A 15,627-nucleotide genomic window follows, 5' to 3' on the forward strand; every position below is an offset into this window, starting at 1 on the left:
CTAACTACCTCATTGGCTTCATATATAATTTCCCCTCTTTAACCTCTGTATTTGGAGAAGTCTCACTATTTTGGAGAGAACTGTGACAAAAGTCGAGCACGATGGCGCCTTTAGGAGCGCAGTGACCTGCCTTCTGTTTGCTGCTGTTTGTTTTGGCTCTATGATGCGCGTCAAGGACACCCGAGCTGCTTGTTGATAGTGCACACACATGCTCCTGTCTACTCTCCTTATCTGAAGAGGCGACTTTTAAGAAGGGTATGCGGAAGTCTATGTGACATTAGAACTACACAAAGGGAGGACCATGCCTACTTGAACAATGCGTCTCCCATTTCTTTCCACCATAAGCGTATCTGTGTGTGACTCGTTTCAACCCCATCTCCTGAACAATCATAATGCCACGGACCCTTCGGCATCATTGAAAAGAGGCTTGCATCTTTAGCTTCATCAGACAACTCCTTTACATGTCTCTATGATGACGCTCTCTTGCGTGGCTTACACAAGCAAAACTAATTAAATTTCCACTGCGGCGCTGGTGTTAAATTGCTTCATGATGGGCACACTGAGTATACAGTACCCCCCCCAGCGGTTGTCAAAGCTGAGGCAGTCGTTTGACCTTCCTGGAAAGTGACGGCATTGCCTCGAGTCTTTACTTACCTGTCAGGAAGATCAGCCCATGACACGCTCCCACAATCCCCTGCATTGTTTGAGTCAGCGTGCGTTAGTTGCTCTTTAACAGCCTTTCCTCTTGACACAGTGGTGCAACTGTAGATAACAAGAGCAGGGTGGGGGTGCTCGCTGGCGACAAGTGGAGACACATGTGACAGATGGCTTCGGGAGAGAGTTTATCTGAACTGACGTTTTGAATGGATTGATTCAGCGTAATTAGATTATTAATAAAGATTGGAATGTGAGGAAACGGCTGGTTATGCTCGAAGATCAGGATCGAACTGCATCTTTAAACTTTACTGACGTGGGCCCTAATGATTAATGGCTGAGGCTAAATATTATCTAAGACCAGTAAACAAGTCTTAACAATTCAAACCCACAGTGAGGAGCATTTATGCTGCAAGAATGAGCGGGGAAGAAGAAGAAGAAGAAGAAGAAGGAAAGGGCTTTGCTTATGTGGCGTTTTCAGTCTTTGACTCGTATGTTTCACGTCTGACTTTGTCAGGCTTGTTTACGAAAAAGAAAAAAAAGAAGAGGCTTGAATTACCCACTTTAAATTTATACGGTGACAATTATATTCCTCTGAGTAAACATCCAAACAAACAAACACATACTTTCCGTCTTCTCCATCATAACCCCAAATTATGTCAAGGTCCCACTTTGCAAGCAGGAAGCGGAGCGCTGTCATGATTTACAATGAGGTTTTTCCCTCCTTGCGAGTATAGCTGCAGGTCATTGCACTCCCTCCTGTTCCTTGACTGTTAAAGTAAACCTGCAAGTTAGCCACATTACATCACATGCAGGATGGGCTTTCCACCTTCCCTTTGGTGTGTTTGCACAAAGTGGAGCGTCAGGGTCGTTTACACAGACAACGGCAACGCACGTCGGATGAAGGAGCACCAAGCACTGGCGTTAAATGTTTGGTATTGACCCCCTTTAACTGCTCTTATTACATGTTGGCAATACAAACAGTTCAGGACTCAGCTCTGGCTAGACAGACAAGACGGTGTTAATGAGCCATATTACACAGACTATCTCACGAGTGTGCAGGGGTAATGTGAAGCTACTTCACCCTTGCTTGCCTCAAACACACCTCATGTGTTTCCCCTGGTATGTTTGCATTTCAGTTACAGCCTCGAATTACATCACCGCAGCTGGGGTCTGATAAGAACCGGTGTGTAATCATTGCTTTATGAGCTGTGTCTAAAGTAATGCAGTGACATAGTTGCTGGGAAATGTTTGCTGAGCTCGGGGTGGAAGAATTACCTGTGTTTGCCTATTGGAGGTGTGCATAGGGCTATCTGAGCTTGAAGCAAGGCAAGGCTTTTGAACAGCATGCTTTTTATTGTGCATGCTTGGTATTTCCTCATCAAATACTCATTTAATTTCAGAACACAGCCCTCAATTGTTATGCTTAACCAAACAGCCTACAGCCATGCTACATGCTACTTTGCCTGTCCAGGTGAAGATGATGTAGCATTGCACAAGAAACAATTCTGCACTTGTTGTTCCTCACTAGATTTCTTTTTATGGCCTTAATTAAGCATCGGGTCTGTGGCTTTTATTTACTTTATTTATTTATGTTACCAAAACTGAAAAAGAGGTATGTGGAAGAGTGCTAAGCGTTTAGCTAAACCTAGCAAACTTAGCTGGCTAGGCTAGAGGGCAATTAGCGCTAAAGCTGGAGTAAAGACTTCTTGGAAATTAACCTTGCATAAACTAAGTGTGCAATATATAACTATATAAACAGTATCGGCATTAAAAATACTCCAACACGGGCAAAACTTTAAGCGTGAACGAATTTAAACAGGAGATGCACAAAAGAGCTCTTTCATAGGTGTCACAATTTCTTCGTGTTATTGTATTTTTTTTTTTGAGTCTGTGGGTACTGACTGGTCTGGACATCATTTTCCAGCTCTGGAGTTTGTCGCTTACTGCAAATCATCCTGTGTGGAAGGTCAAGTGCAAAATTAAATGGATACTTCTTTTTTTTTTTTTATCACAGTTTATCTTTTAAAAGGTCAAAAAAATTATTCTAATAAAGAAATCTGCAAACCTACTGGCACCTACTACCTAACGTTCAAGAAATCACTAAAGCCAATCAGCTTCACAGTTTGAGTATCTTTAATATCAGCATAAAGCAATATATCATCGGGAATCAAACATCAGCGGAGCAAAACAGTGTTGCAAAATAACACTGTGTCGCAACATGTCAAAGGTCTCGCAGACACATTGGAATGCACTCGTTCCTCATCTGTTAATGGGGCATAGTATTGACTGACACCTATCCGCACCGCTGGGCTGAGAACGAGAGCATCCTATTGATTTCAATGCATCATGGAAGAGCAAGTGTGATGAAAGCCCATTCATGCCTCCAGGCCTCGCTGCTGTTTGAGCCAGTTTTCCATCTTTGTTCCACAAGCCTGACAGCGCCATTAGGCTGATCGTCAAATCGCATGGCACGCTATAAATAATCCCGCTCAGGCTTCAACTTGCTCGCCTAACTTTGGATTCACGTCGATATGCCTTTACAATCGTGAAGATGACATTATTTAGAGGCATTGTTGTTAGTCCTTCAGGCTATAACAGCTATTTAAAACTGGGCTGCAATGGTTGTGAACTGGAAAGTTTGGTGGAGGGCAACACAACCCATCTGGAGCTATCAACCACAGAAATCTTTATTTTTATCTGGAAGGTTACCAATTCATTACTTGCATCACACGTCTATTATCTCCCCTTAACCTTCAATTGTCGTTGTACTGTTGTAAAAGGTTAATAAAGTCATAAAATACAGCCTTTGTAGAGTCACAGAGCAGGTCATAGCTTCAAGGCTGATGATGTAAGTTTGCAGTGTTTGCGCTGGAGATGCTGGAAAATACTGGTGAGATATAATGTTGGAATTTTGGAGATATTTAAGTAAGAAAAAGAAAAAGTGAAGAAAGCCCCAAATGTTCTGTGAACTGTGAATTGAATGAAAAGTTTGTCGTCTTATTTCACTATCATCGTTGGAACGATGCTTTCGAAAGTATTGCGCAACATAAGGAAAGAAACAAACGTGGAAATGCAGCTCAAATTCCAAAGGTGACCTGGAACAACATCTTTCCTCTGTATTTTGTCAAAGAGCAACAATAACTTAAGCAGCTCTATGGCCTTTGCTGCTGTGGCTGCTGCTGCACTTAAAAACCAGCTCTTCTGCTTGATTTACGAGGATGCCCCGCAGGGCGAAGAGGCGAGCACTTCCACTTGGCTCCAAATGAGACCACAGCGTGCTGAAAGAAGGCCTCTGTAGTGCTTTAAAGCATGTTTACATGTCCCTAACCAGGTGAATGAATCACTGCAGTTCATGACTTGGTTGAACTGTTTAAAAATTTGTTGCCACTGCGCCTTATATCCCCTCATCCATCCATCCACCCACCTACCCACCCACCACAGATGTCAGATAGTTCTGCCGGTTTTGACTTCCGTAGCAGATTTCAAGCTTAAAATGAGTGTAACCATGTCCTCTAATCATTGTGAAAAATCCCATCATGGGAATGCGAGGGAACAGCCAAAGGTTCACCTGCGGTTGGACTGCACTGATGGCGAGAGTCTGTCTGGCTGTCACGCTGATGATAAAGAAAGAAAGGGGGCGACGTGGGTTACAAAGTTGCGACACCTCTAAAGATAAGAGCACGTTCTTTAGTCTGGTTCTGCAAAGGCTCCTCAGGAGGGAAATATTTTTAACCGCTCTTAAAGACGTGTGAACCAGGAAACTGTGCGTGTGTGTGCCCAGAAAGGCGATGACACTAGGTGAAATATATATATAATAGATGAACATTTGTTGTTCTTATCCGTGAAGAGGACTCCTTCAGAAAAAAAGGCATGCTGCAAAGCCCTGAATGCTAATGTTAAACGTTAAATAGCTGCCTGTTACAATAACTGCCCTACAGCTACTTACGAGGCTCTCAGAGCTTATTTATTTAGTGGCAGATCCGCTGAACACATGCCTGAGAAAATGTCAGACAGAAAGTGTCATCTGCCTGCGAGGATTTCATCTCACTGAAGCTGCAGGGAATTCAAAAGGAAGAAGGACAAAAAAAACCCTTTCCATCAGACCTGCGTGAACTTGTTGCTTGCAGTCAGGTGAACAGATTTATGCTCTTCTGATACGCGGAGAGTCCTGCAGGCAAACTAAACGACAGAGGCGCTACCCGTTCATCACTGTTTATTATTATTCCAGTGAAATCTGATTCATTTTTGGCTAAGTTTCCGCCTCGCTCCGAGGATCTAGTTAATGGCTTTTCGGAATAAAGGCACACGTTGGCCCAGTCGGTGTTGTTCCTGTCGTGCTCGTCACAGAGTCAGCACATTTCTGTTTGTTGACAGGCGCACAAAACGAGCTGCCAACAGACATGGCTGCAGGGCCGTGCAAACACATAAGACCATTAAGGGGCACTTTCTCATGACTTGACAGATTTCATTGGTAGGAGGGTTGACATTCATTATTGATACGGTGTGTGTGAAGAAACAAAGTGTTCTTACAGACTTTATTTGGAGATGAGCTGCAGATTCTCGACAACACATCATTCTTGAGTTATTCTGCTTTAAGGTGGACTCCTGGGATTATATTCTGGACTCTACTAGAACAGCTTGATACAGCCCCCTCAATTCATCCATTCTCCCTAAACAAGGTGTTTTGGCTCCTCCGCCTTTAATGCCAATCCTCCTTTAAGTCAGCTTTCTTGCCTCTTATAAATAGAGGGTTTACACAGCATGTGGTGTCTGTGTTCACAGACAGTGCTGTTTCCCTCAGTTGGCCATATTAAAGATATCTGATCTTACAGACATGATACTGAGCCAAGAGTACAAAGAAGCTTTAGAGCAGTCTGAAGCTTCGGGCTCTTATCTTTAGTATGTGCAGGCAGTACTGCAACACTAAATACTGCTGCAAAAATAAAAGGAACACTTATAGAACTCATCAGATCTTAATGGGGGGGGGGGGGGGGGGGGGGGGGAAACAAATCATGCTGATATGGAAGGGGCATTGTTTTACGAACTAAAGCAGCCGTCCCCAACCTTTTTTGCGGCACAGACCGGTTTATGTCCGACAATATTTTCACGGACCGGCCTTTAAGGTGTCGTGGATTTATTCATAACACACTGGAAAAGACCCAGGGAAACCGAGTTAATGACGATAAAAAAATAACGATAAAAACCCTGAAAACCATAAATTTCACACCTGAACTATAACTCTCGCGGCCCAGTACCAAACGATGGGGTTGGGGACCGCTGAACTAAAGGATGTCACGGAAATGAAACCTATAGAAGGCTGAATTCAAAGACACCCTGAAAATTAAAGCAAAAATAATGATGCGGCAGGCTAGTACATTTTCTCTGAAATTTCATTGCAGCAACTCATAATGGTACTCAGTAGTTTGTATGACCCCCACAGATATGTACACGTCTGACAATGTCGGAGCATGCTTTTAATGAGATGAAGGATGGTGGTCCAGATCTGGATCTGGTCATCACTGAGCTCAACCCAGTGCACCAGCGTAGGATCTGACAATGGGTCCAAGGATTTGATTCCGATACCTAATGCCAATCACGGTTCAGTTGCCAAGCTGGTAGAGGTCTATATGTTCCTCCACGGATATGGCTCCCCAGACCATCCCTGACCAACCACCTAACTGGTCATCCTGAACAGTAACAAGTATGACTCCACGCCTTCTCCAGACCATTTCACGTCTGCCACATGTGCTCAAGATGAACCTGCTCTTATCTGCGAAAAGCACAGAGTTCTGGTATTCTATGACAAATGCTAACCAGGCTCCACAAAATGTCAGTGGCCTCCACGTCTTACAGCACTCCTGTTTTGGGGGTTGTTCATTTAATTAACAGCAAAGCAGCTGAAACTAATCAGCAACTCCGTGTGCTACTTATCTAACCACATCAGTATCACAGAAGTCTAAACAACTTGATGCCACAACGTAGAGCTAAAAAAAGCACTATTATAAGCAAAAATCCCACAGCAAACATTTACACTGCTGTAAAATGTTTCCTGAAGCTGGAATGTCAACATCTGTACAACAAAAGAGGATGCCTGTGTGAAAGGCTTGCAGCCACACATCTATCATCCCTCTGTTTTCAGAAGTGGGCTGCAGTGGAATCCATGCTATGTTGCATTGCTTGCCAAGCTGCAGAGATTCCCCATGAATTTATTCTAATGAAGAGCTTGCAAGTAGAAGAAAATTAACTATACTACCATATTACTCATGTGATACCAAACACCTCAATAATGTAGAAGGTTGGCACTTTTTTCATGTATAAGTATAAATATCTGAAGAGGTGTTCCTGAGTGGCCATTAGCAGGATATTTTACAGCTCGATAGTTTTTCAGTCGAGGAAATCTGACTTGCTTTTCCAGCGCTTTTACCCTATCAGCAATGTGCAAGATCATTAGTCTTCATTAGTCTCCGAGCAGAAAGTACAACATCCTCACCTGTGTGGCTACATCAGGCAGGAGCACACTATCTGGTCATCTATCTACATAAGCGGACAAGCTGTCAACGCGCCGCGCAGCAGTGATTCACACGATGATCCAGCACAGAGGAAATCATTAATGCAACCAGCAGCCTGAACACTGTCAGGTCAGCTTTTGCTCTCTCCAGTCACCATATTGTATTTTAAAGCTGGTGTCATCTCAGCTGGTCTGTACTGCACTATTGACTATATGGATTAACCCTAATCCTTCATTTGAGCAAACCCATGAATGCAAACCTGAAATCAGTAATGACAACAAAAAATACAGGAAGTGAACCCTGTTAGTCTTTGTCACTTCTGTAAACCTTCCCAGACAGCAGAAGTCTCCTGAGTCCTATCAGTAACAGCCGGCTAAGAGGCTTTAGCCCCACTCACCCCACCCCAGCACAATGGGGCTGTCTGTAAGGCCAAAGAGGCATCCCAGGAGTCAGCTGAGACAGGTGGCTATCCCCATAGGGTATGTACATGGGGGCTGGGAGGCTGAATGAAGGAGTAATCAGAGACAAAAGCATGGCCTATTTTCAGCAGTGTCAGTTTTCAGCAGCTGAATGTGTGGAGAGGAATGCCAGAAAACACAAGTACAGTATTATTAATAAAGAAAAGTTTTTTTTAACCCACTTTTTATACTTTCAGGTTAAACACATTGACCAGTTCGTAACTTTACTAAAATTAATTGGGGGTGTTTTTTTCCCTTTTATATTTTTCTAATTAAATGACACGCTTCAGTTTTATGAAACAGATTGCAGTGGATCTTATATACAATATCATCACTAATGGTCATTTAATAATACTGCAAAGTATACAAGTACCAAGGCTTGCTTGCTCTTGTTTACTCAGTCAGCAGCAGTAAAAACCACAATCCATTGTGTGCTATTGATGTAGTTTAATTCTTTGTCCTCTTTCAGCTCTGTGAAAAGAGTTTAATACACCAGAGATGTTGATTTAAATGGATTAAACTAAATAGTCCACATATCAAAAACTAAGTAAACATTCATAAAAAAGTATAGTTTAAAGGACAAAGTTAAACATTATCCCAACCGGTACTGTGTATGTTTCATATGAAGCTATTTATCACGTCCACGTGTCTTTACTGAATGTCATGATGGATTGCACCAGTCTAGCTGTCCAATTGGACATTGCTTACATGTGTTTACTCATTTGTACATAAAATATGACTGATTGGCTTAGTCGATTAGTATTTCAAGTGCTCAATAGCAAGTGTTGCCTACTAATAATTATTAACACTAGTACATCAACATATTACAATAATGTTTGGTCTGTAACTACCAACACCCACCCACGTGTGGCAACGTGATGACATCATAATATATCATGTAAAATGTAAGATTTGTGGATATAAATTACATGTCATGAAAATAAATGGATATAATGATTTTACAAGGTCTTACAAGAGCATAAAATCTATTTTATGCCCATTAGGTGGTTGCCAAGCAACATGATGTCCCCTGGTATAGATAAGAACCTTCAGGGCCCAAGTTGTAACTGTGTGCCAGTTTTAAGTGGAATTTATGGTTCAACAGCGAGAGCCTGTATGCAGTGGGAGTCCAGGGACGGAGAGAGCTCCGCTGTCCTTGCAGGCAGTGTACAAAGTATGTGGTACAACCGGTCTGTGGGCCACTCTCACCTGTGCTGTTATTGGTCCGTCAGCCAGCCGTGGAAAAGAGTGACGTTATAATGCACAAAGACCTGAAGCGAAACAGAAAAGTGTTCACTGCAACGTCTGCCTTTGGTTTTGTTTTTTCCTTTCCTTCCTTCCCATCAACCAATTAGCATTCGACTAATGCATAGTTCAGCCATTTAAAGTGATGTGCAATTGAAATTTTGGAGGACTGCAGTGGGTGAAAACCCCTTTCCGCTCGTATGTAGATGGAGGTATTTGCAGGACTCTAAATTGTGTTTTAGTTGGTCAGCTCATTTTCTATATTATAGTAAGATGATGGATGGATATGCATAATAATCCCGTCCCAGTGCCACCGCTTCATCTCTCTTTCTCCAGACCATTCAATTTTGTACAATCTCTGCTATAGCTCAGAACATATCAGACCATGCTTGTGATGTTTTAGGTGATGACAAATGTAGAAAGAGATATTTTGGAAGGCTACAATTTTGGTCAAAATCAAAAAGTCATGCCGAGGAAACCGACTCTTCTCCAGATTTCCACAGTCCCTAAATCTGCTTCTCCTTGGCATGCAAACTTGTGGGTAATTTGAATCTACCAAAATTACATCTCAACAGTGGAGAGCATCCAAATCCTCCTCTAGGAGAAATGACCCTGTGTTTTCATTGAAGCTGTGTATTTGAATGAGGGGGCTTTAAGAGGGTGCCAAGGAAACCTTGCCGGTTTGCACCCTGATCCCTCTTTGGATATTAGAGGTCTTTTACCTCTTAAACCAAAGCACTTGAGTGAAACCTTCATGGTCCCGTTACACCAGCTTTGCAGTGCAGAGGAAGCTTTTAGTGGCAAATTTGGTGGTTTGAACTTGGATGGCCCTCCAGAGAGGTGGGACACTAACGGCATTGTGTGTCTGTCAGTGTGGATTTGTTAGAAAGACTGAGAAGGAGCAGAAACAGGCAGATTTGATGTGATACAAAAAAGCAGATGACAGCTACGAATGCACGAAGATGAGCCACAAACATTACAACATATCTGATGTTGTATAGTTTCAGAAGAAATGGCGATACGATTGTTTTCTTTTACTGTCTAATTTTATAACACGACTCCAGATCACAGCGGCGACTACAGCATCTCCGCAAAGACCATGGGAGAATCCCTCCTTGCAGGACATTGAGCAGAATTTGTACTTTCCCAAGAGGATCACATCTCTTTTGCATGAAGGATGACGGTTTATAGGGGAGCACAGATCCAACAGTGACAAGAAAGCTGCAGTATCTGGTGTAACATGTGCAGAAATGATGACAGAAGAGCACTCACATGGGCAGAACTAGGGAAAAGATCAAAAACAGCAGATGAGTGAATATACTGGTGATAGGTCATCATTAAGTCATCAGATAAAGGTTTCCTGACCTCAATGGTCAATCAATTGTAACGCTTTCCTGCCGACCCCGAGCTGCCCTCATTTAGCTCAATGAGCGTCTGTTGAATCACGAATCTGTCATTTTGGGGAAAAACAAAACAAACTACGCTTGCCTACAACGATGGTATTCCCCAGCGCAGGGTCATCTTGTTGCCAGGAAACACTTGAAAAGATTCTTGACCTCTTTGGCCTGTCGCTAGGAGAGCTCCTTATTGGCGCTAGTTCGACCCAGCGAGGAAATAATTAATGTGGGAATAACTCAGTGTAGTCTGTTTGTGTCTGTTTTCAGCTGCACGGCTACTTTGTTCACATTACAAATCAAACACGCTGACTGGCTGAGGTTTATCTCAAAGGCAAAATAGACCGAAGTAATGAGAAATGCTACGACTTCTGTAAACTTCAAAGCAAAAATGAATACCACATATTTTTTCTTTCAGTCTCCTCCGTGACTCACGAGCTCGCTATCGGGAGAGCAAAGCAAAAGTTCAAACACTCTGACGGGGTCAGTGCCTTCTGTACAAGTCTCTTTGATTCCTAATATAGTCACGGAAAGGCTTCCTGGCCTGGATAGAAAGAGCAAAAGGGGAGTGAAAAAAGGGGAGATCAAATGGGATAGACGCTTGTTTTGTTCTGTTCTCTCTATCTGCCGAAGGTTCCCGGCTTATTTAGCTGCTGTTTAATCTCAGCTGGCTCAACGGCTCAGGCTGCTGCCGAGCGGTCAGGAAAAGGCACCCCATCCAAAAATGCATCAACCGCAGCCAGGCAGTCACTGGGCAACCCCACATATCGTAAGACAAAAGGAGTAATGAAGGCAAAGAACAGGCTGGGTAGAGAGAATACAGAAAGAAATAACTAAACCACAGAAAAAAGAAGAGGGGTGGTTGTTTTTATGTGACGTATTTTATATAGCACTTAAGATGTCGTGAGTAAAATGCAGGTGAATCAGTCAGCGGGATAAAGGTTACAATTTTGTGGTTACTGATGACTAATTAGCCAATCCTCAGTTCCCAGTACAAAAGAAAGGATTTCATTCAGTGGAATACATCCTCAACAGTTGAGACATGTTGACATTAGAGGTGGTCATAGAGTAAAACTGGTTCTACCAGTTTGTGCCTGTGTAAAAAAAAAAAGGAATTCTTTCACAACCAGTATGAGTCAGTATAACAACATTCAAAAACCAATGATTCTGGTTCTTTTAGCTAGTTTTCAGCTATTTTCATTTTCCGTTATCAGGAGCAGTTGTTAGTAGCTACTATAGGTGTTAATAAAAGATGTGCAAAATCAGTTAGAAACCTCAACTTTTAACAGATTTGGCTTGGTTGTGAGATACTACTATTAGCCATCTAAGTCTAATCCAATAAGCTGTGAGATCATGCAGGAAGTATAGAGTCAGGCTTGATTGTTAGGGGTATTAATGTATTTTAAATTGAATGAGGCATGATCCTTAATTCAGACTAAGTCAATGTCAGTTTAGGCTAAGATTTAAACTTAATCTTTCTTTTAGCTGCTCTCTTATTCATAATGGGTCATGCCACCAGATGAATCTGCATATTTGATTTGGCAAATCTTTAGGTGGGATGCCCTTCCTGATACAACCCTCCAAGAAATTTGCATCTCCTCCTCATCTCGAACTAGGGAGTTTTTATGTTTTGGGTCTACACTATGTTAGCTTTCAATGACTTAGGCTAATTTTACTGGTAGAGTATTTTATAATTTTAGGCTTGTAGATGTGCTGGTTGCAAAAGTTTTCAGAGATTCCCACTTCAATCTCAGACGGAGACATAAATCCATCTGGAACTGCATCGGGAGGGCATCCAGTGTAAAAAAAATAGATTAACAAGTCTCTCTAACCAAGCATGTGGAGCTTTCCACTGTGCTGATCGGGACCAGCTGCTGAAAGTAGCATTTTGTACTTTTTAATGATATACTACTGATTAGAAATATAAATGAATAAATCTTATCAGTTTCAATTTCAGTTTAAATCAACTTAAAAATCTGAAGCCAACAACTGCAGTTCCTCAAATGGCCACTTGAGGACAGCTTCTAAAGTGAGTCACTCCCCATAGACGCTCATGTTAAAATATCAAACTTTACAGCAAAGATAAACATGCACATACTACCTAGTGCAAACAACTGCTTTGGCAACAAGAGCCAATTTATCCCCCCACCCCAGCATTTTTACAACCCGTCCACTTAAATTGTATCAAAGCACAGACAGCATAAAAAGTGGGCGGAGCTATTGTACTTTCTCTTATTGGTTTTGGACACCTGATTCTGAAGTGTTGAAATGAGCGGGGCACTTGTGACTGTGAAACTGTATCCTTTGGCATGCGCAGTTTCAAATCACAGATAATCCTCCATTTATAAACACAGTATGACCAATAGTTATTTTTTAAAAAGTCTTAATTTTTTTTATTCAGTACGACCCAAAGTGAATGAGTTAGCCCATAAATTCATCAGGTAAGTGTTTCCAGAGGTCAATTCAGAAAGCTGATTTCTCATAGACTAATATAGGACTGGACGTTTTTCTGAAACCACAACTATCGCAATCTAACGGCCTTCAGACAGAATGCAGCTTTTTAGGCATTTTTCGGACCCAGAACATACGTCAGTGTTTTACAGTATCTGTGTTTGACTGACAGGTGGGAGTTTCTGAAGATAATGAGTTATGGCGTCACCAGATTTACTCTAAAGTAGTAAAAAAAAAACAAATTATAAAAGCAACTAGAAGTGTAGAAAAGAGTTGAGTTGAAAAATAAACAAATTGAGGTTCACTGTACCAGTAAAACACTACGGTGAATTAGGTGTAATTTGTTACATCCAGTGAGATTCCTGAACAGCAGAGTGCAGATTAGGTCTCATGGGTTACTGTTCTAATCTTTGTAGTTGCACATCTGATAAGTAACCAAGCACTCCCTGTATTTAGCGTGCATCCTTTGCCAATGCCAACGCTCTTTTTTTGGACTGTTAAAGGAAGAAATCCAGCTCTGCATCAGAGTTATTGCTTTAGCGCACTCTGCATCAAGTTTCATAACTCAGCTCTGGCTTAATTATGACTGGAATGCAGCCTGACCAGCCTGGAGGGCAACAAGTTCTCAAGCTGTCCAATTTCTGTATTTGGGTTTCTCCGATGTTCCTATGTGATGTTTACAGAAGCTCCCAAAGGGCACTTCTCTAAATGCCAGCAGAGTAATTTAAGAGGGCGCAGACAGCCATCGTTAACATCTATTATTTGCAGCGACGGAAACAGTTTCAAGCATCTTGTGCTGTGAACATAGCAGATCCCAAGAGTGGCCAAGTTTCACAAAGACTTTTTAGAACAATTCACAGATTCACAGCGTGGCAGACGGCCAACGAAGCTCCTTCAAGACCTTCTCTTTAAAGTTTATCTGACTTTAAAGCAAAAAATAATCTAACGAGAATGAATCTGCGTGCCATCATCCCATCGGCACTGCAAAAAATGCCATGTGAGGGAAAACATTACAGCAGACCTTGACATTCATTAAGTGATTTTTCCTACAGAAACTTTTCCACAGCTTCATTACTTCCCAGCATGATGCTCCTCTTGCCTGCTATTGTAATAGAGCTAAAAAAAAGAGAAAAGATAACTTAAAGCACTACTGTCCACCACAAGTGTGACTGCACATCCCACCGAGCCACATTCATTCTACATCCTGGTATAAAAGAAATAGATTATTTTAGCACTGATATTTATTCATATAGAACTTTTCCAGTTGATATAAAGTTGCAGAAGAACTTCCAGCACTCTGAAACAAAGTAAACAGCCGCAGAGAGAAAAGCTAATTAAAGTAGAATAAAATAAGGCGACATGTTTAGCCTGTATGTGCCGCTTCCCGTTTGAGGGGTGCGTGCCGTCTCCGGCTCTTTTGATCCCCCCCCCCGAACCCCTTTCCAGTACCCATATCCCGTATCCTCATTTGGTACCGTGGTGACAGTTTCCCAGATACCAGACAGTATTGGTTTCCCTTCATCTTGTGGCACAGGTCCAACCCCAGTGTCTAATTTGCTAATGGATCCCCGTTGGAAGCTGCTGTCTCGACTGTACGGCGGTGGAATTATATGTGCACAAGTGAAGTAATGGAGGACTAACTGAAGGAATGAATAAATCATTGTTTTGTACTTTTCCCCCCCGAACACGGGAAACTGCAGCCGATTTTCCTCTTGTTTGTTTTCTGCAAAGCCTTGGTGTCATTCACCCCCAGAGTAGTGTGGCCGTCGCTGCTGATGGGAGAATCTGCAAACTTGACTGTAATAAAGCACTGACAGCAGCATTCCTTGCTTAAATTTCTAAAGATGTCATTACATGTTGGCATCAAGAGGAAATGAAGTATGACGATGGGCTCAAGTTTAATCTTGATGAAAGTTTGAGTCTTGCATGCTGCGCTGAAAGACTGCAGCTGTCTTTATCTTAAAAGCTCCATCAACTGGTAGTCCCTTTCACGTAGCAAACGTACACTTGTTAAAACCACAGAAAATGGGCAAATGGCAGCTGCCATTCATGTGTAGTGTACCATGCAACACTCTGACTCAGACTCATTCAGCATAAACTGACAGAACCTGCTCGGTAGGTCCAATTCTTTCACGGCCACTAACTCTAGTCTCAACAGTTTCCCTGCAAGTAATGAGCTATCAGTTGTTGGATATGGATATATTTTTTGGGACATTACATTTGGGAAAGTTTAGAGAATATTTTTTTGTTTTTAATTGAATTGCTGACATGAAGGTCACGCTGTCATTTACGCGGATCTTTTGGTTTTAATGGAATCAGCCCGGTTCAGCTTTACAGGGGTCTTTAGCTACGCCGAAGCCTCTGGGTGGTAGAGATAAGGCAGCGTAAAACCAAATAAAGCTGCTCTGTGCCTGGATGCAGTGATTATATCTGTCTGGACCTAATGTAACACTTAAAAGTGTCCTTTGTGTCCAATCTTGAGATTGCTGCCACTGTTTAGTAAACACCCTAAACAGCATTCGTCACAGCGCACATGGAGCTCTGTGGACAAAGGGAGCAAGGCAGCATTTCCAAGCGAGCGTAACAGCTACTGAAGTACAGTGGGCAAAGGCCACTCATTCATTTGCAGGCCGATGAGAGCAGGGTTCTCATCTTTCCCATGAAGACTTACCCTCTATAGCTCGTCTGGACCTGCAATTATCACATGAAAGATAAGGAGCCAGCGCGATGCATTGCAAATGAGAATAACATAACAGCCCGTCAATGACTCTGCATGGCTGGCATTTCAGCAATAGCTCTGTCTCGTCTTTGTTTGCCTTAGTTACTCTCAAGTGACGCAGTCCAGTCATTCCAGCCAGATGACAGATACTCGTGAGTTTCTGGCAGCATGATTTGTCATCTTTAATAACGCTA

The sequence above is a fragment of the Rhamphochromis longiceps genome, linkage group LG3 (assembly GCF_057381845.1).
Source record: "Rhamphochromis longiceps isolate RC_006_pf linkage group LG3, R_longiceps_female_GT1.1, whole genome shotgun sequence".
NCBI lineage: Eukaryota > Metazoa > Chordata > Actinopteri > Cichliformes > Cichlidae > Rhamphochromis > Rhamphochromis longiceps.